Below are 23032 nucleotides of genomic sequence, written 5' to 3'. Positions count from 1 at the left end.
CTTCACCCTCACCCATGTAGCTTGGACTAGGGTGGTGATGGAGGAGATACAAGAGAATAGATTCAAGGAAAATTTCAGAGCTAAAATCAACAGGATTTGCTGATAGATGTACTATATAGAGGGAAAAGTAGATTTTCAAGCTATCTTTTAAGTTTCTTATACAAAATGTGTTCTGTTTCAATAAAATTGTTGATTGAAGTTAACTTTAAATAACGGCCTGACCTAAAAGTTATGAAAAATTTTGCCTCAAAAAATTTCAAGATTTCTAAGTTTTTTAGCTAGGTGGAGGGCATGGCTCTACTTCCTCTATTTTAGTATTTCCTAAGCCTGTTTTTAAAAAAAATGTGGAGTTTTTCTTTTTCTGAAATGCTTACTACAGTGGAATCCCTTCCGGAGACTGCAAATTTATATCAGAAAATAACCACGGACTATCTAGTTTCTAGGCAAACAATTTGGAGGTTAATTTTTGTGTGTGTGTGTGTGCTGATAATTACTGTCATTTTGTAATTTATAAATGTATAATGAAAGTAATTTATACTATCTTCACTATTTTTCTTCCCCGTTTTTCCTGGAGTTGGACCGGAATTAGTAGATAGTTTCTGTCCCAAACTAAGTACTTCTAAGAATTTCTTCGTTGGTATTGGATGGTTGCCCGGCTGGACCTCATACGTTTGTGCCTATGCTCTGCCCCCTGTCGGACTCTGCACAAACCCAGTGCGTCGAGACGACTGAAGGTAGAGGGATTTGCAATCACAAGTGCTATTTGCACCTTGATTATTGTTTTTGAGAGTGACCTAGGTCACCTGTCGGGGAGCTTGGAAGGCCTTTCGGAAGCCTGCGCGGCGGCGTCGCGTGCCCGCGGCCTGGGAGGCCCGTGGGCGACGCGGTAGCTCGAGGCCCTCAGTCCCGAGCTAGGGGTCTTCTCGGGCCCCTGAAGAGGTGTGTCCTGAGCAGCTTTTCCATGCCAGGGGCGGTCCAAGAGACTGGGGAAGTCTGCAATTTGTAAGGCCGAGGGCTGGCGCTTTGAAAGAGAGGCGGAGGAGGGAGCGGGATTTCCCCGCCCCCGATCCCCACGGCCCAATCCCTTCGGCTTCTCCTTTTCTCCACCGGCCGCCCGGCCCCTAACCTGCTCGAACCCATTATGCGGTAGAGGCGGCCGGTCTCTTTAAGGCCCTGCCGCGCCTGCGCCTTGGGCTTTCCTGACGCGGCGGGCCGGACCCTGGAGGAGCCAGCGGGCGGGCAGGGTAGGGGTCGGGTAGTAGTTAAAGCAGTCCCGGCGCCCGGAGGCGTGCGTGAGGGTCGGTGGCGACTCTGAGCTCTCGAGTGAGCGCGGTGCTCCGGAGCGGGCGGAGAGGACGGCCCGCGGAGCCGGAGCGGGGCCGAGGCGCTGAGACGCGGCGGCGAGGCTGCCGGCAGCATGGGAAGTTAATGTTTACGGCGGAGTCCACCCAACGTTTCCAAGGTGAGCGGCGCCGCGCCAGGCCGGGCGGGCCGGGAGGCCAGACGAGCTGCGAGCTCGGGTTCTGCGGGGCGCACGACGGGGCCGGGACGCGGCGAGTGGGGCCGCCACCAAACTTGCGGCACGAGCGGGGCGGGCGTGCCCGGCCCCGCTGGGGCCTAAGTTCCCTGAGGCCGCGGCGGCCCGGGACCCTCCTCCCGTGGGCGCTGGGGAGGAAACTCGCCAGTGGGTCTTCCAGGAGAGTCCCCGGGAGGTGGAGAGACCGGGCAGCTTCGGGGTAGTTCCTCACTAATCCTGTGTTGGGTGGGGGGAGATACTGACCTTTCACCCCCACCCTGGAGGCCAGAAGATCGTTCTCCTTGGGTGTCCTGATGGAGTGAGACCGCCCGCACCCCTTACTTGCGAAGTTGGCGTCTTGATTTGGCCCCCGGGATTCTCCGCAGGGCCGCGCTCCAGGCAGGTGATGGGCTAGCCAGGTGTGCTAGGTGACTCCCAAGGATGCACTTGGAGAGCGTTTGTAACCATCGCTGAATCACCTTATGACTAGCGGGGCAAGCCTCAAATTAACCGCAGAATTTCCGGTAGATTGGAGTGTGGTGCTGGTGTTTGCTTTAGAATTGCCGTGATTTCTTTGTGTCTGTCTGTTTTGGGGCATCTTAGATCAAGCCGGTTGTCATCCCTTCACCGAGGAGTTAACCAAAACTTTTGCAATGGTACCTTTGCTTTTCTCCTATCCGTTGCTGTTAGAGGTGACTTTGAAAAGCATTTTCTTGCAAAGATAATCTTTTCTTTGGTTTACAGTGTAGAACAATAAACCCCTTTCTTCTGTGAAAGAAATCCAGTGCTTCTTGAAGTTCAAGAAAAACTGTGGGTTGGTAGTTTTTACCTTTGTTCTGGACTGATACGTGTTAGTGCCCCCCCCCTTTCTTTCTTTTTTGGTTTTTAATTTTATTAGTAAACTTTCTTGAGTTTACCTGAGGCTCCTTTTCTGTTCTAAAGTGCTGGCCCAAGGTCTCTGAGATCTTTGTGTCAAGGAAACTTAGAAAACTTATTGAATATACAGAAAAAGTGCACAATCCTGAGTGCAGGTAAAGAATTTTTACCGTCACAGATCAAGAAACAGAATATTTCTAGGTTGGGATTTATACCTAGGAGTGGAATTGTTGGTTTGTGAAATATGTGAATGACAAAACTTTAGTATTAGTTACTGTTGAACATTTTCCAAAGTGGTTGAGCTAATTAGCAGGGAATGATAATTCAATTACTCCACATTCTTGCTGATGCTTGTCGGTTGGAAACATTTTTGCTATTCTGGTTGAGGTGCAGTAATATATTGGTGTGGTTTTATTTTGCATTTTCATGATTGTAGTTTTATCTTTTATTGGCCATTTATATATCTTCTTTTGTGAGATGTCTGTCTTTTTTTTTTTATTTGCGGTTTTATGAATAAGAGTTCTTTCTGGAAGGTATGCACACACACACCTCTATCTATAAACTATACATAATTTATCTTATTCCACTCTGTCTTTTCACTCTTTTAATTTTTTAAAAAATATTTTATTTATTTATTTGACAGACAGAGATCACAAGTAGGCAGAGAGGCAGGCAGAGAGAGAGAGAGAGAGAGAGAGAGGAGGAAGCAGGCTCCCCACGGAGCAGAGAGCCTGATGTGGGACTTGATCCCAGGACCCTGAGACCATGACCATAACCCACTGAGCCACCCAGGCGCCCCCTTTTTTGAAGGATGAACAACTTTAATTTTAATGAAATATATTTACTGTTTTTCTTTATGAGTACTGCTTTCTGTGGCCTATTTAAGACATTTTGCCTAGCCTAAGAATATGAAGATATTTTTGTGTGTTTCTTACAGAAGTTTTATTTTGTTTTACTTTCCACATTTAAGATGTACAATTTACAGTAAATTTCAGATGGATTGTAAGGGGTCAATATTCACTTTTAACGAGGTGGATATCTTTTTGATCCAGCACCATTTTTGGAAACTGCCTTACTTGTCCTTCTGCACTATGTGGCACTTTAATAAATCAGATGACTGTTTAAGTGTGGCTCTCTTTCTGGATACTCTATTCTGTTTTATTGGTCTATTTGTTATCCTTGCACCGGTATCATTGTATTAATTAATGTAACTGTATAATAAACTTTGATATGTGATAGTATAAGGCCTCCAACTTTGTTTTTTGATACTGGGCAGTTCTTGGCTCTTAGCATTTCTGTATAAATTTCAGAATCTTCTTGTCAATTTCAACAAATTTTGAAAATTGGAATTGAATCTATACATATATCGATTTGGAGAGTATCTTAATATTGGGTTTTCCAGTTTATGAGCATGGCATATACCTGTATTTATTTAAGGCCTTTTAAAATTTCAATAATTTCGGGGCGCCTGGGTGGCTCAGTGGGTTAATTAAGCCGCTGCCTTCGGCTCAGGTCATGATCTCAGGGTCCTGGGATCAAGACCCGCGTCGGGGTCTCTGTTCAGCAGGAGCCTGCTTCCCTTCCTCTCTCTCTCTGCCTGCCTCTCTGCCTACTTGTGATCTCTCTCTCTGTCAAATAAACAAACAAATAAATCTTAAAAAAAAAAAATTTCAGGGGCACCTGGGTGGCTCAGTGGGTTGAGCCTCTGCCTTCGGCTCAGGTCATGGTCCCGGGGTCCTGGGATCGAGCCCCACATCGGGCTCCCTGCAGCGCAGAGAGCCTGCTTCCTCCTCTCTCTCTGCCTGCCTCTCTGCCTACTTGTGATCTCTGTCAGATAAATAAAAAATCTAAAAAAAAAAAAAAAAATTTCAATAATTTGTAGTTTTCTGTGTAAAAGTTTTGGACATCTTTTATTTATTCTTAGGTATTTGAAATTTTTTGGTGTTATTGTGAATGATACTTTAAAATATTTGTGGCCAGTATGTAGAAGTGCAGTCGATCCATGTGTTTAATCTTCATTCAGGACCTAATCCAAATTATACCTTGTATGTTCTACTTTTCCAAGTTGGTTCGTTCGTTCTTTCTTTCTTTCTTTCTTTCTTTCTTTCTTTTTTTTTTTGGTGTGGTGTCTAGGACCAATTAAGGAGTTATAGAGTGTTTAGTATATTGACAATGTCTGTGTTGGGCCATTGCTGATACAAAGCTGATTAAAATGCAGCTCCTGCCCTTAAGGGGTTTAGAATCTAGGAAGGATAAGTGGAAATCCAAAAAGAGACCTTTATCCTCCACTGTAAGTGCTATTATGAAAATTGGTTTGGCAGCATACAAAAAGGACATTTAAATCAAACTGGGCAGGGGTGGGAGTCGGGAAGGTAATCACTGGCTCCCACTGTCCTGAGGGCTGAGCAGAGATGTGGCTGTGGGTAGGTAGGGGCTGCTATTCACTATATGTGCTTCTGCTTAACTCTTTGGCTTTCTGCCTTAGCCTCACTCCACTCTTTGGAGTCTGGAGTCTCTCCATGTTAGTGTTTCTAGGGAATAAATTTATGAGATGGTATAAATGAAGGAAACTATAGGATCTGTATAATACAGATGGATGTAGACTTTACATTACTAACCTGCTCTTCAGCCCCACATCTCTCTCCCACTGACCACATACCATCTAGAGACTCCCAGCTCTTGAGCCTTCCTGGGGTTCTGTGATTGAGGCATATCAGCTACTTGACCATATTCCTTATGCAGGCCTGTAAGTTTGGCTTCATCTCCTCTACCCAATTAACATGTTCTTCTCTTTCTCATTTCATGGATGCCATATCTTATCTGTCTGAGAATGTTAAAGATAATTTCTTTAAGCTTTCTTTTCCTTGCATAGTTTGTTTCCTCTAAGTTACTTTTTTACTGTTTGGTGTAGCCTCAGCAATTAAGGCCCTCCTCAGAGTTTTGATAATCCGTGGTTGGTTGTTTATGAGTGAGAGTGGGCATCTAAAAGTTGATAGGAAGCCCTGAGTTTGTAGATTGGGTTAATTGACTTTCAGTTTTACTCTAGAATCTGCATAGAACAGTGGTTCTCAATTTTGGTTGCACATTAGAATCACATGGCCCCGCGCCGGGGGGCTTTAAAAATTCTAGGTTGTGTGCTCGTGCGCTTGGGCGCGCACACACACTCTCTCTCTCTCTCTCTCTCTCTCTCTCTCTGCAAAACCAAACAGCAGAATCTCTGAGGTTAGGACCCAGGTAGCAATATTTTTTAAACAATTAGGTAAGATTGCATTGCAGTTTGATTTTTGTCATGTGTACACCTGTGTTACCAGCACAGGATACAAATTATTGTGAAAACCTTTGAAAATTGTTTATATCCCTTTGTTTTTGTCTTCCCCACTCCCTGCCCAGAGGCAACCACTATTCTGATTTCTATCTCCATAGATTAACATCAGTAGGTGATTCCCTTGTGTGGCCAAGATTGAAGCCATTGGTTTGGGTGGACTGTTTGAAGCTATTCCAGTGTCTCTGACTTTTTGGTCTGGTGGGATTTCCCTGTGAGTCTCTTCCAATTTTTGCTTGGAGGATAGAGGTTTGGTTGCCAATGATCTGAGAAGTCAAGAAGGAGGGCTGAATAATGAACTGTACAACATTTAGTATATAAGGTCACATAATTTGCCTCTTTTTCTTGGGATACCTGTGTCTTCTACCATGTATGGTTTATCCTTTTGAGAGAATAAATCTCCCATCAGCTGCTGCATTGAGGAAGGGCCACTTAGTAGCTTAGAGGAGAAATGGGGTCTAGGTTTCTAACTGTTCACAGCTTTCACCTGAACCTTTCTTACTTTACTGTCCCCTCTTTGTTCTGGCATCCCTGAGCCTTTTGAGGATTGTATGGTATAAATTGGGCTTGTTCTAAGTTGCCAGCACTGCTGGTTTATAATTTGGCTGTCTTTGACAAAATCAGTTACCACTCCTCCATCTTTTCAGCTTCCAAAATTTTATTGCCATCATCTCTTCCTCCATTCTCCTGTCCTTGTGGTTTATGAGCTAAAAACAGAACACAACAACAGCATTTTCTTTATCCTTGTTTTAGTAGAGTTTTGGGGAGGGAAGAAAATTAGTTGTATATGTTCAATCTGCCAGCTTAACCTGGAAGTCCATCATCTGCTTTTCTTTATCCAAAAATGTGTTGCCATCTGCTGTTCACTGTTGTATCCTACTTGGAGGGTTATATCTTTTAAATCTTTTTGTTTTCTCTTAGGCTAAAGTTATACAGTTTAAAGTATTTCCCTTTAAATTATGTCCATCCTTTTCTGTGCTAAAATGTTCTTTTTCATAAGAAATTTGTGGTGTGTGTTTGTTTTCTGTAATGTCCTTATTTGGCAACGTAAAAAGCTGCAGTCCCATTTTGCTCTTCAAATTAATTTTTGACAAGTTTTGTGAAATACAAAAGTCTGCTTAATATTGCCCACAATTCCCAGTGGCCTTTTTGCTCCTCCACCAATTATTTTCCTTTTGTTTGCATATAAAATTAAAATATAAATAAAAGATAACATTATCAGTTATTACTATCTATCTTGGTGATTTGCTAGTCCTTCCTCTTGGAAACATGGAGGTTAATTAATGTTTTGTAGATAGAACCTCTTGACTGTGGCCCCATATGTGTTTGCTCAGAAAGGATCATTCCATTTCTCATTATTTAAGATTGCCTGGTGTTGTATTTGTTGCATTAACAGCTCTTATTTTAATAGTATCTGTACTTGAAGAGAGCTTTCCCCTGCTTGTGCAGTTTGCAGTTTATCCCTTAAGTGGCCAAAGATAATGTGGGTTTAGTGCTTGTTAATTGTTCTTTGTACTAATCCAGCCCTCACAGTTGTACTCTGAAAAATGTTCCCTGAAGCTGGTCAAACTGGCTATTATCTGGGTCTTCATTGTTGGTTTTGTTATTCATTGTCTTGTGGGTTCATGATTAGGACTCTCTTCTTGAGGAACTGATGGTTCCTGTGTTCTTGGAAGGGACCTTGATGAGAGATAGGAACAGAGCTGGCTTTATTAGCAATCATTTTTGTTTTTCATAGGAAAGTGCAAGCACTGATGTAAAAGTGAAGATGGGGATTTTGTCTAACTTTGAGTTGGTGTTTAAATGATTAATAGCTGGGGTGCCTGGGTGGCTCAGTGGGTTAAAGCCTCTGCCTTCTGCTCAGGTCATGATTCCAGGGTCCTGGGATCGAGCCCCACATCCATCTCTCTGCTCCATGGGGAGCCTGCTTCCTCTCTGCCTACTTGTGATCTCTGTCTGTCAAATAAATAAATATAATCTTAAAAAAAAAAAAAAGATTAATAGCTGTCTTTTTTTGGCCTGGTACAGATCTTTTATTATGTCAGAAATGAATCCAGCATTCTCATAGATTATGGTAGTAGGTTTATTAGATTAATGTTAATAGATACTGGATAAAAGCAAACTTTCAATGAACAATTGTGTAATATGATGTTTAAATGAGTTACATGAGAGAAAGAAGAAAAATTTATTATCTTCAGATGTACCAGAAACCAGAATAGTTTAGAAGACAAACTGGTGAGAAGATAGAGCTTTAAGTAAATTGAAAATGAATTTTAGGGAGTAAGCCCATGAGAATATTTATCTGAACAGATGAGCACAGAGTTAAATATTTTACTGCCTTTCTGAAAATGTGGAGAAGCTGCTTTTCTAATGTCAGATGAGCAAGGTTTATAAAGGTTGTCAAGCATGATAGTACATTTCTTTTTTTTTTTTTTTTAAGATTTTATTTATTTATTTGACAGAGAGAGATCACAGGTAGGTAGAGAGGCTGGCAGAGAGAGAGAGAGAGGGAAGCAGGCTCCCTGCTGAACAGAGAGCCCGATGTGGGACTCGATCCCAGGACTCTGAGATCATGACCTGAGCCGAAGGCAGCGGCTTAACCCACTGAGCCATCCAGGCGCCCATGATAGTACATTTCAATGTAACGTACAGGATTGGAAAAATGAATCAGTAAGTGATCTAGAATTTTAAAGAAGTTACAAAATTATCAATAAGCCATTAAGAACCAAAGATAACACATATTGAGCATCTCCTATGTGTCAAACATAATGATTGGTATTGGGAAGGTAATGGTAATCCATTCTACATAGATAAAATCCTTGCTCCCACAAAATTTACAAACTATGGGAAGGCACAGTTGATGTATTGTGTCTGAGTGAGGTGTAAAATAAAAAAGGTAATTAAGTGATTAATTTGTCTTAAATCTATAACTAGTAAGGGAAAATGCTAAGTGAAGTAGGTTTTAAATCTTAATATTAGCTTTAAAAGTTTTTGGGGTAAATTTATATATAGTGAAATGCATAGAGCTTACCTATACAATGCAGTGAGTTTTTTGATAAATGTATATGCCTTCATGACCGCCCCCCGCCCCCACCCTCGTAATCCCTCAGGATTCTTTTATGTTCTTGAACTTCACATAAAAATAGAATAAATTAATGTGTGTTCTTTTCTGTCTGGCTTCTTTTGTTCAACATAATATTTCTGAAATTTAGCTGTTTTAACAGTTTGATTTTAGCTGATTTAACAGTTTTTGTACATACCAGTCATTTGTTCTTTTTAGTTGGTGTGTATTCCATTGTATTACTATAACATAGTTAAACCATTCTCCCATTTGGCTATTATGAATAAAGGTGTCATGAATGCTTGATTACTGGTCTCTTTATAGACATCTATTTTAATTTCTCTTAGATAAATAACTAGGGGTGAAATTACTGGGTCATGGGGCACATATATGTTTAGCTTTAGAAGAAATTGCCATACAGTTTTCACAAGTGGTTATGTCATTCTACAATCCAATAAGCAATTTGTGAAAGGTGTACTTAAGTGACAAATCAGAATTGAGCTTCAGAAAGATTATTCTAGTACAGTGAAGCACAGGACTTAAGATAGGGAAAACACACAGTAAAGTAATATAGTTGAAAATTAAAAGTCTTCCTGTTTCAAGAAATTGATAGGGTAGGAGAGAATCTTAAGGATTCTAGAGCTATGGTCTGTGGGGTGAGGATAAGAGAGGAATCAGATGACCCCCATGTATCTGTCATAGGCTGCTAAATATCAGTGTGGCAATCATTAATAGAGGGAATACAGTTGAAGGGTAGATTTTAGAGGGAAAAGAGGGCAGTAATTCTGTTTCGTTTGTAAGTAGTAATTGGGGGTAGAAGGAGGTAGATGAGATAGCTCTGGGTGTGTGTGTAGTGAGGAGAGACCCAGGTTGGAATAGGAATTTGGGGAGCCTTTGACATTAGAGAAATGAGCTGATGAAGAGAAGTCTGCAAAAGAACAGAAGGAATAGCCAGTACAGAAGGAAATACAAATCAGGAAGCTGATTTAACAAACATTATAAAGCAGGAAACTGATTTAACAGAAACTATAAGTTAGGAAACTGATTTAACAGAAGTTGAGGACTTTGAAGAAGGAGAAAAGGGCTTGACTGTTGTTACTGTGAGGAAAAAATAAGTATAGCCTTTTTGGAGGTTATATATATATATATATATATATATATATATATATATATATAAATTTATAATATAATTTTTGTTGTGGGTTTTTTTTTTTTGTTGTTTGTTTGTTTTTTGGAGAGAGTGCATGTGTGTCCATGCATGGTGGGGTTGTAGGGTGGCAGTGAGGGTGGGGAGGAGGAGGGGTAGTGAGGGGGAGAGGGAGAGAAGGAATATCAAGCAGACTCCCTGCCTAGTGTGGAGCCTGATACAGGCCGAAATCAAGAGTCAAATACTTAACTCACTGAGCCACCCAGGTACCCTACATTTCTTCTTCTTCTTCTTTTTTTTTTTTAAGCAACCTTTACACCTAATGTGGAGCTCTAACTCACAACCCCGAGATCAAGAACTGTACATTCTACCGAATGAACCAGCCAGGCATTATGAAATTTCACATTTCTTGATCTTATAGGTGTGCTTTATGGACTAACTCCTAGAGAAAAACAAATGTGGAAGATGTGTTTCAGAGGTATTCATGGCACCTAGTATATAATAATAAAAAGTTGAAAACAACCTAAATAGCCATCAATAAAGGGTTGCTATAAAAAATGATAATTTTTATGATAGAATGTTATACAACTAATATAATATGGTTTGTATATATGTTATTTTCCTATTGCTGCTGTAAAAAATTAACAGACTTAGCAGCTTAAAACAACAAATTAGTCTCTTACAGTGATGGAGGCCAGAAGTCTGAAGTGTTTCACTGGGCTAAAGTCAAGGTATTAGCAGGGCTGTTTTTAAGGATAGAATCTGTTTCTTGCTTTTTCCAGCTGTTAGAATTGCATTCCTTGTATTCCCTGCTTTGCATTCTGTGGCCCCTTCCTCCATTTTCTAAGTCAACAGTTTAGTATCTTCACATGGGTCCAATCCAGATAATCCAGATAACCTTCTCATCACAAAATCCTTAACTTAATCCACCAAGCCTCTTTTGCCATTTAAGGTAACATTTGTGGGTTCTGGGTATTATGATGAAGAACTCTCCAGGAGGCCATTAATCAAGCTACTAAATAGGAACAAGGATAGAAGATCAAGGTGCATTAAAAAAAATTCTCAAAGAAAAATATGTATAGTATAATCTAAATTTTTGTTAAGTTAAAAAATACATACATTCTTATATGCTAGTATGTGTTTTTTTTTTTTGAGAAAAGAAATCATGATGAAGATAGACTATACTGCTAACAGGCAGTCTCTGAGAATAAGATTACAGAATATTTAAACTTTTCATTTTTTTCTGTGATATTTCAATTCTTTTTTTTTAATTTTATTATTTTTTTTTAAAGATTTTATTTATTTATTTGACAGAGAGGCAGGCAGAGAGAGAGAGGAGGAAGCAGGCTCCCTGCTGAGCAGAGAGCCCGATGTGGGGCTCGATCCCAGGACCCTGAGATCATGACCCGAGCCGAAGGCAGTGGCTTAACCCACTGAGCCACCCAGGCGCCCCTGTGATATTTCAATTCTTAATTAACAAGTATTTTCTAATCAGAAAAATCACAATAAAAGGATAGAGTATTATACTGGGTCACATGTTCCAGAGAGATAAACAAAGAGGCTCTTGGGGAGCAACTTTGGTAAGAGTGGTTTCAGTAAAATGGTAGGGTGGAAGCCAGATTGCAGTGAAAAAGTGGGAGGTGAGAAAGGGAAGAATGAAAAGCTAAACATCTTTCCAGTTGCTTAATTATGAGGGATGGCAGGATGCTGTGAGACATTAGAGGGATAAATAAGATCCAGTGAGATTTGTAAATATCACAGAGCAGCATGTTTGAAAGTTGAGAGCTTAAACTGGGAGGGAGAGAGAGATTGCCTGAATTCCAGGGTAATTGGAAGAGCCTGAGGTCTGAGTTGATGAAGCAGAAGACCCACTTGCTTATGGCAGGTGAGACTTAGGTGTGGCTATGCATAGTAGTTAAGTTTATAATATTTTAGTTTTATTCAGTGTTATCAGATTTTAAAAAAATCCTACATGCTTCTTTGTCATCTTCTGAAAGTCTAAGGTTATTGTGTAACTATGTAAATTTAGTCCTACTAATACACTCATTGTTTTGGCTTGTCCCCCAAAATTCTGTTTGTTTCTGTAGCCTAGCATATGAGTTTCAGAGAGTAACTTTAGTTTTCTAGGTGCAATATTTTGGGATTTTTTTCTGTTATTGAAACTATTGCATTAAAAAAATCTGCTTATATAAGCTTGTATCAATTTTCTGTTGACTGTAGAATGTTAGAACAGGAAAGCATTGGAGATAACATTCACTTCAACCTTTTTTCAAGTTCCTAACAAGGAAAAAGAGCTTAAATAACTTTGGAGGTACTTAAGTAACTTGTAGAGGCCACATGTATCTTATAAATAGAGCCTGGTACTTTTACCTAGCTAAGATGCTGAGGACCTTTTTAAAAATTATTATTTCATTGATACTATATTTGTGCCAGGATTTCCTGATTTTTTTTTTTTAAGATTTTATTTATTTATTTGACAGAGAGAGATGACAAGCAGGCAGAGAGGCAGGCAGAGAGAGAGGAGGAAGCAGGCTCCCTGCTGAGAAGAGAGCCTGATTTGGGGCTTGATCCCAGGACCCTGGGATCATGACCCGAGCCGAAGACAGTGGCTTAACCCACTGAGCCACCCAGGCGTCCCGGATTTCCTGATTTTTATATGTATTTTTCTATCCAGTTTTGATTGACATATTCCCCCTCATAATTTGATCACTCTTCCTTTATTAATATCAGTGTAATTAAATAATTAACATGACTAGCATTAAAGTAAAAGTTTTAGGACTTGGCTGTGATCTGTGTATTAACCCATTTGGAGAATTATTTTGAAGATTCTTATTGCCATTTTAGGATTTTTCAGAATGGTGGTAATTCATTTTTATTTCACATTGGGTATGGAGTGACAGCGCTTAACACACTTTTTTTTTTTCATTAAGCATACTCATTTTTATAAAGATATTATTTACATATTTGACAGAGATCAAGAGGGCACAGGCAGGGGGAAGGGCAGAGGGAGAGGGAGAAGTAGGCTCCCCACTGATTAGGGTCCATGACCCCAATCCTGACATAGGACTCGTTCGCAGGACCTGGGATCATGATCTGAGCTGAAGATAGACTCCCCCCCCCCAGTAATTATCATTTATCATGATCTTATTTATGACTACCACATTCTACAAGAAAGAAACAACGAACCATAAATTGAAAGGAACAAACATACTGATGGTAAAATGTTCATTCATCTTTGGCACTTGCCGTATATAACACTTCATCATTGTGTTGCTCATCAAACCTATTCTGAATCTATTTTTTTAAAACCAAATATGAGTGTTTAAAGTTTAACTAAGCTTTGCTACCTAGGTGAGGGATCTAGGAACCATTATAGGTTCCTAGTGTGTTTTGAGGAGTAAAATGTAGATGCAGCTGGAAAGTACTGCAGGAGGGCACAAAGTTTTATTTCAGACATGAGCCAATAAAGTTGAACTATATAATTATGTTTAAAAGCAAGAAAACCATTCTGTGGTCTATGAAAGCTTATATGTCCAAGTAATAAAAGTAGAACTGGAAGTTTCTATGGTCTCTCATGGTTCACCGGGTCCCCTTCCAATGTCCCTCAACTCCCTTCTCCTCTCCATCTCCCCATATTCTCCATTTTATTTGTTATGCTCCACAAGTAAGTGAAACCATATGATAATTGACTCTCTCTGCTTGACTTATTTCACTCAGCATAATCTCTAGTCCTGTCCATGTTGCTACAAAAGTTGGGTATTCAAACTTTCTGATGGAGGCATAATACTCCATAGTGTATATGGACCACATCTTCCTTATCCATTCGTCTGTTGAAGGGCATCTTGGTTCTTTCCACAGTTTGGCGACCGTGGCCATTGCTGGTATAAACATTGGGGTACAGATGGCCCTTCTTTTTACTACATCTGTATTTTTGGGATAAATACCCAGGAGTGCAATTGTAGGGTCATACGGAAGCTCTGTTTTTAATTTCTTGAGGAATCTCCACACTGTTCTCCAAAGTGACTGCACCAACTTGCATTCCCACCAACAGTGTAAGAGGGTTTCCCTTTCTCCACATCCTCTCCAACACATGTTGTTTCCTGTCATTAACACACTTTTTTAAAAGAGAGAGTGGGAATACATGAGCAGGTGGGGGGAGGACAAAGTGGGGGTGGAGAGAGAATCTCAGGTTCCACGCCCATTGTGGAGCCCACACAGGGCTCAGCCTCACAACTCTTGAGACCATGATCTCAGCTGAAATCGAGAGTCAGGCACTAACCAACTGAACCACCCCTTAACGTACTTCTTGACACAGTGCTTGTATACTGTGTATACTAAATAAAAAATTCACGTAATATATGATATATTTTAGGAGGTACTTGTTCTGAATTTGTGGTTTTTTCAGACTTCATTGAAACATAGGAAAACTGGTATTTTAGTACATACTCTTGCCAGGAAAAAGTTGTGTGTGCGGATATATCTTTTTTTTTTTTTTTTTTTTTTTTTAAATAGGTTTGTGTTTGTTACAATGGAAGGTTGAGGTCAGGGAACAGACTAAGTTCCTTACCCATGAACTTCAGCACCTCAGCTATAGCAATTTTAGATGCAGCTCTGAGGATCCAATTTTAGTTAGCTAGTACTCTTACTCAGTGTACTTTAGACAGCATCCTCTTCTCCCAGTCTTAATACAAAAGTATTTTTGAGGAAATTACATTAGTAATATGGTAGTACAATAAAATATTTTACAGAATAATAATTTCCCCTTCTGTTAAGAAAAGCAGCCTTAGTTTTTGTGGAGAATCTAGTACAATTCGTTTTTGTTGTTGTTGTTAAAGATTTTATTTACTTATATATTTGACATTTATATATTTATATTTATGTATTTATTTATATATTTGACACAGAGAAAGAGATCACAAGAAGGTAGAGAGGCAGGCAGGGGATGGGGAAGCAGGCTTCCTGCTAAGCGGAGTCCCAGGACCCTGAGATCATGACCTGAGCGGAAGGCAGAGGTTTAACCCACTGGGCCACCCAGGTGACCCGAGAATCTAGTACAATTCTGTATTATAAATGATTTCATTGTAAGAGTTGATGACTGGAAAAAAAATGTGGTATGATGTAGTAAACAAGCCTTTTGCTTTGTCATTTTCATTGTTACTTAACCTATCTTGGTCTGTTTCTTTACCAGAAAATGTGTAGATCAGATCTACAGATCTGATCTTCCTTATATATTATACCTTCCATATAAATTCCATTTGTCCTCGGGGCGCCTGGGTGGCTCAGTGGGTTAAGCCACTGCCTTCGGCTCAGGTCATGATCTCAGGGTCCTGCGATCGAGCCCTGTGTCGGGCTCTCTGCTCAGTGGGGAACCTGCTTCTCCCTCTCTCTCTGTCTGCCTCTCTGCCTGCTTGTGATCTCTCTGTCAAAAAAAAAAAAAAAAAAAAAAAATTCCATTTGTCCTTTTGGCATTTTTTTAGTCTTCCTTTAATAACATCACAATTACAAAATAACAGCTGCTATTTATATTGAACATAAAACCCATGCCAGCTACTGCTCCAAGTTCTTTACATCTGTTATTTGCATTCCTCATGCCCATGCACAGTAAATATATAAGAAAGATATGTCTGATAGCAAGATTAGTTTCAGTTTTATATTCAATTTTGAATTACCAAAATAGCTAGGTGGATTACTAAAACTATCTATAAGATCATTTCCTAATATGTTAGTGTGATTAATGATAATGTCTACCTAATGATTGTTGTTTGATATATTGTGTGTGCTTAAAAATACTATCTTATTCTTTGGATGGTTAGGATTGGCATAGTAGGAGAGATTCTAAGTTTGTGTAATATCTTTTATGGATTATTTGCTGAAGTATATAGCATTAAATAAGACTTCATTTTTTTGGCATGAACAAAACTTAATTCAGATCTATAATTCATGGTAATTTTTGTTATTTGATCAAGATGGTTTAAAGGGGCACTATTTATTAAGAAATAAGTGTAACTTAGTAATATATGAATTTATAAACAAAAGATGTTTTAATATGGGGCAGTAGTTGAAATGGCCAGTAAAAATACTTCATTAAATTTTGTTTTAAAGATTTTAATTTATTTATTTGACAGAGAGAGATCACAAGTAGGCAGAGAGGCAGGCAGAGAGAGAGGAAGGGAAGCAGGCTCCCTGCTGAGCAGAGAGCCCTCAGGGCTCTATCCCAGGACCCTGTGATTGTGACCTGAGCTGAAGGCAGAGCCTTAACCCACTTAGCCACCCAGGTGCCCCTAAATTTTTGAATGTAAGTAAACTTGTATAGCTCTTAGTTTTTAAACGCTAAATGAAGCTAATTCCTCAGGGTAATTGCATGCTGTTATCTAGTGCAGTTTCAGATACTTTAAACATTTAAAATGCTAAAATTGAGTGGTTTTGTGTTTGTAACAATGGAACTACTTCATTCACTTGAAATGTTCCGGTCACATCATCTATATCAGCAATACTCAGATGTTTCGAATGGGTTGGAAGAATGTGTGTGTGCGTGTGTGGTAACTTTAAATGTAGCTTAAGGTATTTTTGAGTTGTCTCTGTACAGTAGAATTAAGGAAATTTAACTAGAGAGCAGTGCGTGTGGTACCCTTTAGTAAAGTCCTTTAACAGTGACTATAAATACAGATTTGCAACTACTAAACCATGAACTCATATAGTTGGCACATTAAATATGAAACATTAGCAGTAAACTGACATTTTATATTTAGAAGATTTTTTGAAAAAAACTTAAGTCTGGTAAACAGGTTAGTTGGACTTGGTAGTCTTGGTAAAATTCCACTTCTTCTATTTTCTGTTCATTTTCTTCTTTTTTCTTCAGACACTATTGCCATAGTTTACAAAATGGGAAGGTTTTCTTTTGTCTGAAGTATTAAAGTCAGGTAAATGTCAAATGTTTCTCCAGATCTGTCATGCATATCTGTCCAGTTAATATAAAAAATTAAAGAAGAGGTTTTATTGATATTTTTGATACTTTTTATGCTAGTATTACATGGATTAAAAAAAGAGGGGCACCTGGGTGGCTCAGTGGGTTAAAGCCTCTGCCTTCAGCTCAGGTCATGATCCCAGGGTCCTGGGTTAAAGCCCTGAGGGCTCTCTGCTCAGCAGGGAGCCTGCTTCCCTTCCTCTCTCTCTCTGCCTACTTGTGATCTGTCTGTCAAATAAATAAATAAAATCTTAGAAAAAAAAAGATTACATACAGACTATAATAGGGTATTTACAAAGAAGGTAGGAGTTTTCATGTTTTATATGAACAATTTCATTTTCAAATATTATTTCCATCTCAGTATTTTAGTTAACTTCTTAAATTGGTAATCATATTGGCTTTGGGTAGGCTCTGTTCTGTCAAAATCCTTAGGCTCATGACATGTTCAGATGTACTAGTTTATTATCTTTTATATTCTATAGTTAGTTTTAGCTCACTTTCCTATCAGTGATTTATACTCATCAAGATATTTTTGTTTGGGGACCAAATGGTTAGTATCCTGGCTCCATCATTTATTAGCTAATGGATCTTGGACAAGTTGTTAAACTTCCACAAGCATCAGTAAAATCTGTAGTAGGGTGATTGTGAGGATTGAATAAGCTAATGGATGTAAATCTTCTCACAGTGCTTGGTACATAGTAAAGTATATAGTAGATGATGGTGTTGGCAGCAGTAGTAAGTAGTATATCATTGTATACAAATTTCACTTTTTTGAAATTTAGCTCTAGAGGTAGGAGGGATTAGAGAGAGATGGAAATGTACCGTATGCCCACAGAAAATAAATTAACTTGGAAATTTGTCATGTAGACATTTAAAGGAAGGAGACTTGTTAGCAGTGTTGCTCTTATTTCCTGTTTTTTTTCCCCTTTTGCTGTAATATCTGCCTTATTTTTTTATTCCTGTTGAAACTAGTGCTCTATATCTTCCCTTCTTCCATCTCTCTTTAACAGCTGCTAACTTACATAAATGAAGGACATAGTTTGATATTCTTTGTGGAGATTACAGGCTATGTTTTAAAATCTGTGCCCTATATTTATTGATAATACTCAAAATGTGCAAGACATTGCTATTTATAATATTTATTCCTATGTTTAAAGAATTGGAACAGTACTTTCTTTTTATGACATCTGATTTTTATTTTTTAAAGATTTTATTTTAGGGATGCCTCGGTGCCTCAGTTGGTTAAGCTTCTGCCTTCAGCTCAGGTCATGATCCTAGGGTCTTGGGATTGAGTCCAGCACTGTGTGTGTGTGTGTGGGGGGGGGTCCTTGCTCAGCAGGGAACCCACTTCTCCCTCTGTCTGCTGCTCTCCCTACTTGTGCTCTCTCTCTCTGACAAATAAATGAAAAAAAAACTTAAAAAAATAAAGATTTAATTTTATTTATTTTAGAGAGAGAGCGAGAACGCAAGCGGGGGAAAGGGTGGAGGGAAGGGGAGAGAGAACCCCAAGCAAACTCTGTACTGAGCATGGTTGGAGCCCTACATGGGGCTTGATCTGAGGACCCCCAGATCATGACCTGAGCCAAAATCAAGACTCAGATGTTTAACTGACTGAGCCACCAGGTGCCCCTGGAACAATACTTTCTTATAACCTGCTTAAAAAATTGATGATGTGTATTACATTTGTACCAGCCTCAAATCCTACTGGAACAAGGTTGGGTATAAATAATTTTTTTTCTTTTCACACATTTATTCAGTTGACTATCAAGTTTTTCATGGGCTCAGAATTTCCAGAACTTTGAAGAATGAAGAGAAGTAACAATGTATACAGGTAAAAGTTAATGATTTTTTATGTTTACATTGACATAGACTATTTTGAAATTTGAGCAAACATTTTAGAATGTACTTCTAAGTTGGACACATTGCTGTTTATTTTGGAAGCAAATAAGAAAAGACTTCCCTGGATCCATTTGGCATTATAAACACTTATATGAAAACCTACTAAAAAAGCATGGTACTAGAAGTTGGTGAGCTCTGTGATTTGTAATGCTGTATAAGCAGGGTTGTAGTTTAAGTAATGATCCCAGAAATACAATATCCCTGTCATTTACCTACCTGCCGGTTTCCCTGTTAATTTATGGACTTCGATGAAACTTAAGGTGAAACTTGAGATGCTTGAATTTATCAATTTCAGACTGGAAGTATAGTAGATAATATAAGATGTAGATGGAAGAGCTTGGCTATCTATAGATTTGTCCTTCTCTTTGGTCAGATCAGGTTTTAATTTTGATGTATTTTCTCTTTCCCCCACATCTTACCATCACATAATGAAGCCAGTTTACAACAGTTCTTTTTACTTAGTTCATCGTATCCAATTATCAAGAAAAATTACAAGATATACTAAAAGACAAAAAGGCAGTTTGAAGAGCTAGAGCAAGCATCAAATCTAGACTTAGGTATGGCAGGGATACTGGAATTATCAGACCAAGAAATAATTTAGAATAACTGATGAAAATTCTAAAGGCTCTACATGGATAAAGTAGACAGCATATAAGAAAAGATAAGGAATGTTAGAAAAATTCTAAGAACCAAAAAGAAATGCTAGAGATCAAAGACATTGTAATATATTTTTTAAAAGATTTTATTTTTTTATTTGACAGACATAGATTGCAAGTAGGCAGAGAGGTAGGCAAAGAGAGAGAGGAGGAAGCAGGCTCCCCATGGAGCAGAGAGCCTGATGCAGGGCCTGATCCCAAGACCCCGGGATCATGACCTGAGCCGAAGGCAGAGGCTTTAACCCACTGATCCACCCAGGTGCCCCATATATTGTAATATTGTAACAGAAAAAGATTATAACCATTTGGTGGAGTTATTAGTAGACTAGACTACTGATGGCTGAGGAAAGAATCTCTGAGTGTGAGAATATCAATAGAAACTGCTAAAACTGGAAAGAGAAAAAAAAAGGTGGAAAAAACAATATTCAATAACTCTGGGACAACTACAAAAGGTGTAGCATATGCATAATGGCACAAAGCCTATTTTATAATAAAGTTTTGAATATTTTGTGTAATTTATTGAATACTGTAGTGAAAGTGAAAAACAGTTGTATGGGTGTCGAATGGTTTTAAGTGTATCAGTTGTTGTTACTTACTCTTATGACTGTGCATATGACAGGCAGCTCTTGCTCACTGCCACTGCTCACAAGAGCATTTGTACCACATGTTGGTAGCTTGGGAAAAGATCAGAATTTGAAATTCAAGATACAGTTTCAACTGAATGTGTATCGCTTTCACACCATCAGAAAGTTGAAAAATTATAAGTCAAGCCATTGTAAGTCAGGGACCGTTTGTATCGTAGAGTTACAGGAAAAAATGTTAACACACAAAGTCAACTGATTTCCTACGTATATAGGAATGAACAAGTGGAATTTGAAGTTGAAACCACAATACCACTTATAATAATATCGCAAAAAATGAAATACCTATATATAAATCTAATGAAATTTGTTCAAGGCATGATGTAAATCTAATGAAATAGGTACAAGGTCTACATGAGGAAAACTATAGAACGCTGGTGAATGAAATCAAAGAACTACTAAATAAATGGAGAGATATTCCATATTTATAGATAGGAATACTCAATATATAAAAAAAAGTCAGTTCTTCCCAACTATGTAGATTCAATACAGTCCCAGTCAAAATCCCAGCTAATTATTTTGCGGCTATTGACAGACTGATTCAAAAACATGGAGAGGCAGAAGACCCAGAATAATCAACACAGTTTTGAAGGAGAAGAAGAAAGGTGGAAGGCTGATACTACTTGACTTCAAGATACATTCTTAAGCTACAGTAATCAAGACAATAGGATTTGGTGAAAGAATAGGCAAATGGATCAATGGAACAGAGTAGAAAGCCCAGAAATAGACCCATATAAATATAGTCAGCTGATTTTCAACAAAGGAGCAAAGGCAATACAGTGGCTAAGACTGTCTTTTCAACAAATGGTACTGGAGCAATTAGGCTTCCACATGCATAAAAATGAATCTAAGTTTAGACTTTACATCCTTCACAAAAATTAATTCAAAATGGATCCAACACAAAAATGTAAAATGCAGGGTGCCTGGGTGGCTCAGTGGATTAAGCCGCTGCCTTCGGCTCAGGTCATGATCTCAGGGTCCTGGGATCGAGTCCCGCATCGGGCTCTCTGCTCAGCAGGGAGCCTGCTTCCCTCTCTCTCTCTCTGGCTGCCTCTCTGTCTACTTGTGATTTCTCTCTGTCAAATAAATAAATAAATCTTTAAAAAAAATGTAAAATGCAAAACTATAAAACTCCTAGGAGATAACAGTGGAAAATCTAGGTGACATTAGGTTAGTAATGACTTACTAGATGCAACATCAAAGACATTTGTAAAAGAATTGATACTTAGACTACACTAATATTAAAAGTTTCTCTCAAGCTGTAGACTGAGAGAAAATATTTTCAGAAGACGTATCTGATAGCATACTGTTATCCAGAATATTCAGAGAACTTTTAAAACTCAACATTGAGAACACAACATGATTTAAAAATAGACCAAAGATCTTAACAGATACCTCACCAAAGAAGATCTACAGATGGCAAATAAGCACATGAAAATGTGTCATGAGGGAAATGCAGATTAAACAATGGTGAGATACCAATCTCATCTCAATGATGAGATACCACTATACTCCTAGTGGAGTGAATGGCTAAAATCTAGAACACTGAAAACATCAAATGCTGATAAGGCTGTAGGGCCACAGCAACTCTCATTCCTCATTGGTGGGAATGCAAAATGCTACACCCAGTTTGGAATATAGTTTGGCAATTTCTTATAAAACTAAATTCTGAAGTTTATATGACTGTAGTTCAGAAGTCCTGCTTCTTGGTGTTTACCTAAAGGATTTGAAAGACTATGTCCACACTAAAACCTGCTTTATTCCTACTTGCTGAAACTTGAACTCAAGATACCTTTCAGCAATTGAATGGATAGATAAACTGTTACATCAAGACCATGGAATAATATTCAGTGCTAAAGCAGAATGAGCCATCAAGCCGTGAAAAGACATGGAGGATACTTAAATTCTCCATTCCTTCCTCTACTTTTTTTTTTTTTTTTTTTTAAAGTAGGCTCCACACCGAGTGCGGAGCCCAGTGTAGGGCTTGAACTCACAGCCCTGAGATCAGGAGTCAGACGCTTAACTGAGCCACCCAGGATCCCCTTATATGCTTAATTCTAAGTGATAGAAGCTAGTCTGAAAAGGTTAGTCTGAAAAGGTTACACACAAGGTGATTCCATTTATGATATTATTATTTATTTATTTATTTATTTATTTTCCCCCTTTATTTTTATTGACTTTTTTTTATATAATTTTTTATTTTTTATAAACATATATTTTTATCCCCAGGGGCATTTATGATATTCTTAAAAAGGTGAAACTATGGAGACAGAAGATAAGTGGTTGCCAGGATTTGGGGGGAGTGGGGCGAAACAGAACACAGAAGGATTTTTAGGGCAGTACAGCTACTCTCTGTGGTACTATGATGAGGAATACTTGTCATTACACATTTGTCCAAAACTATAGAATGTACAGCACAAGAGTGTACCCTAATATAAATGATGGACTTCGGGTGATAATGGTATGTCATTCATTAGTTTCATCAGTGGTAGCAAATACTCTATCTGGTGGGGTATATTGGTATTGAAGGCTATGTATGTATGAGGGTAAGGGGATTTGGGAAATTTCTGTACCTTCTGCTCAGTTTTGGTGTGAACCTAAAACTATTCTAAAAAATAAAGTCTATTTAACACAAAACCAAAACAACCACAGAAATTACCAAAGTATAGGCATACCTCATTTTATTGTGCTTTGCTTCATTGTGTTTGCAGGTACTGTTTTTTTTACGAATGGAAGGTTTGTGGTAACTGTGGCTAAGCAGGTCTGTTGGCACCATTTTGTCTAACAGCATTTGCTTATTACTTTGTGTATCTGTCACATTTTGGTGATTGTCACAATATTTCAAACCTTTTCATTATTATTTGTCATGGTGATCTGTGATTAGTGATTACAACTTGCTGAAATTTCAGAGGGTGAGCATTTTTTAGCAACAAAATATTTTTTAATTAGG

General features: G+C 38.6%; 1 protein-coding gene across 6 annotated transcripts in view; it reads left to right on the top strand.

Annotated features, from left to right (window-relative positions):
* The first annotated feature begins 1206 nt into the window (after positions 1–1206).
* EVI5 (ecotropic viral integration site 5) overlaps positions 1207–23032 on the top strand; it is a 198364-nt gene continuing 176538 nt past the window's right edge. For 2 of the 6 annotated variants that reach the window (XM_059375396.1, XM_059375395.1), the window contains exons 1-2: positions 1210–1462; positions 18644–18717. The gene's annotated coding sequence lies outside the window, so the exon portion shown is untranslated. Of the gene's footprint in view, positions 1463–18643; positions 18718–23032 lie in introns of all 6 variants that reach the window. The other 4 variants (XM_059375393.1, XM_059375394.1, XM_059375401.1 and 1 more) reach the window with 3 other exon arrangements.

This window comes from Mustela nigripes, chromosome 14, assembly GCF_022355385.1.
Source record: "Mustela nigripes isolate SB6536 chromosome 14, MUSNIG.SB6536, whole genome shotgun sequence".
Taxonomy (NCBI): Eukaryota; Metazoa; Chordata; class Mammalia; order Carnivora; family Mustelidae; genus Mustela; species Mustela nigripes.
Note: the sequence above shows the minus strand (reverse complement) of the source record. Positions and strands in the feature narration are given on the sequence as shown.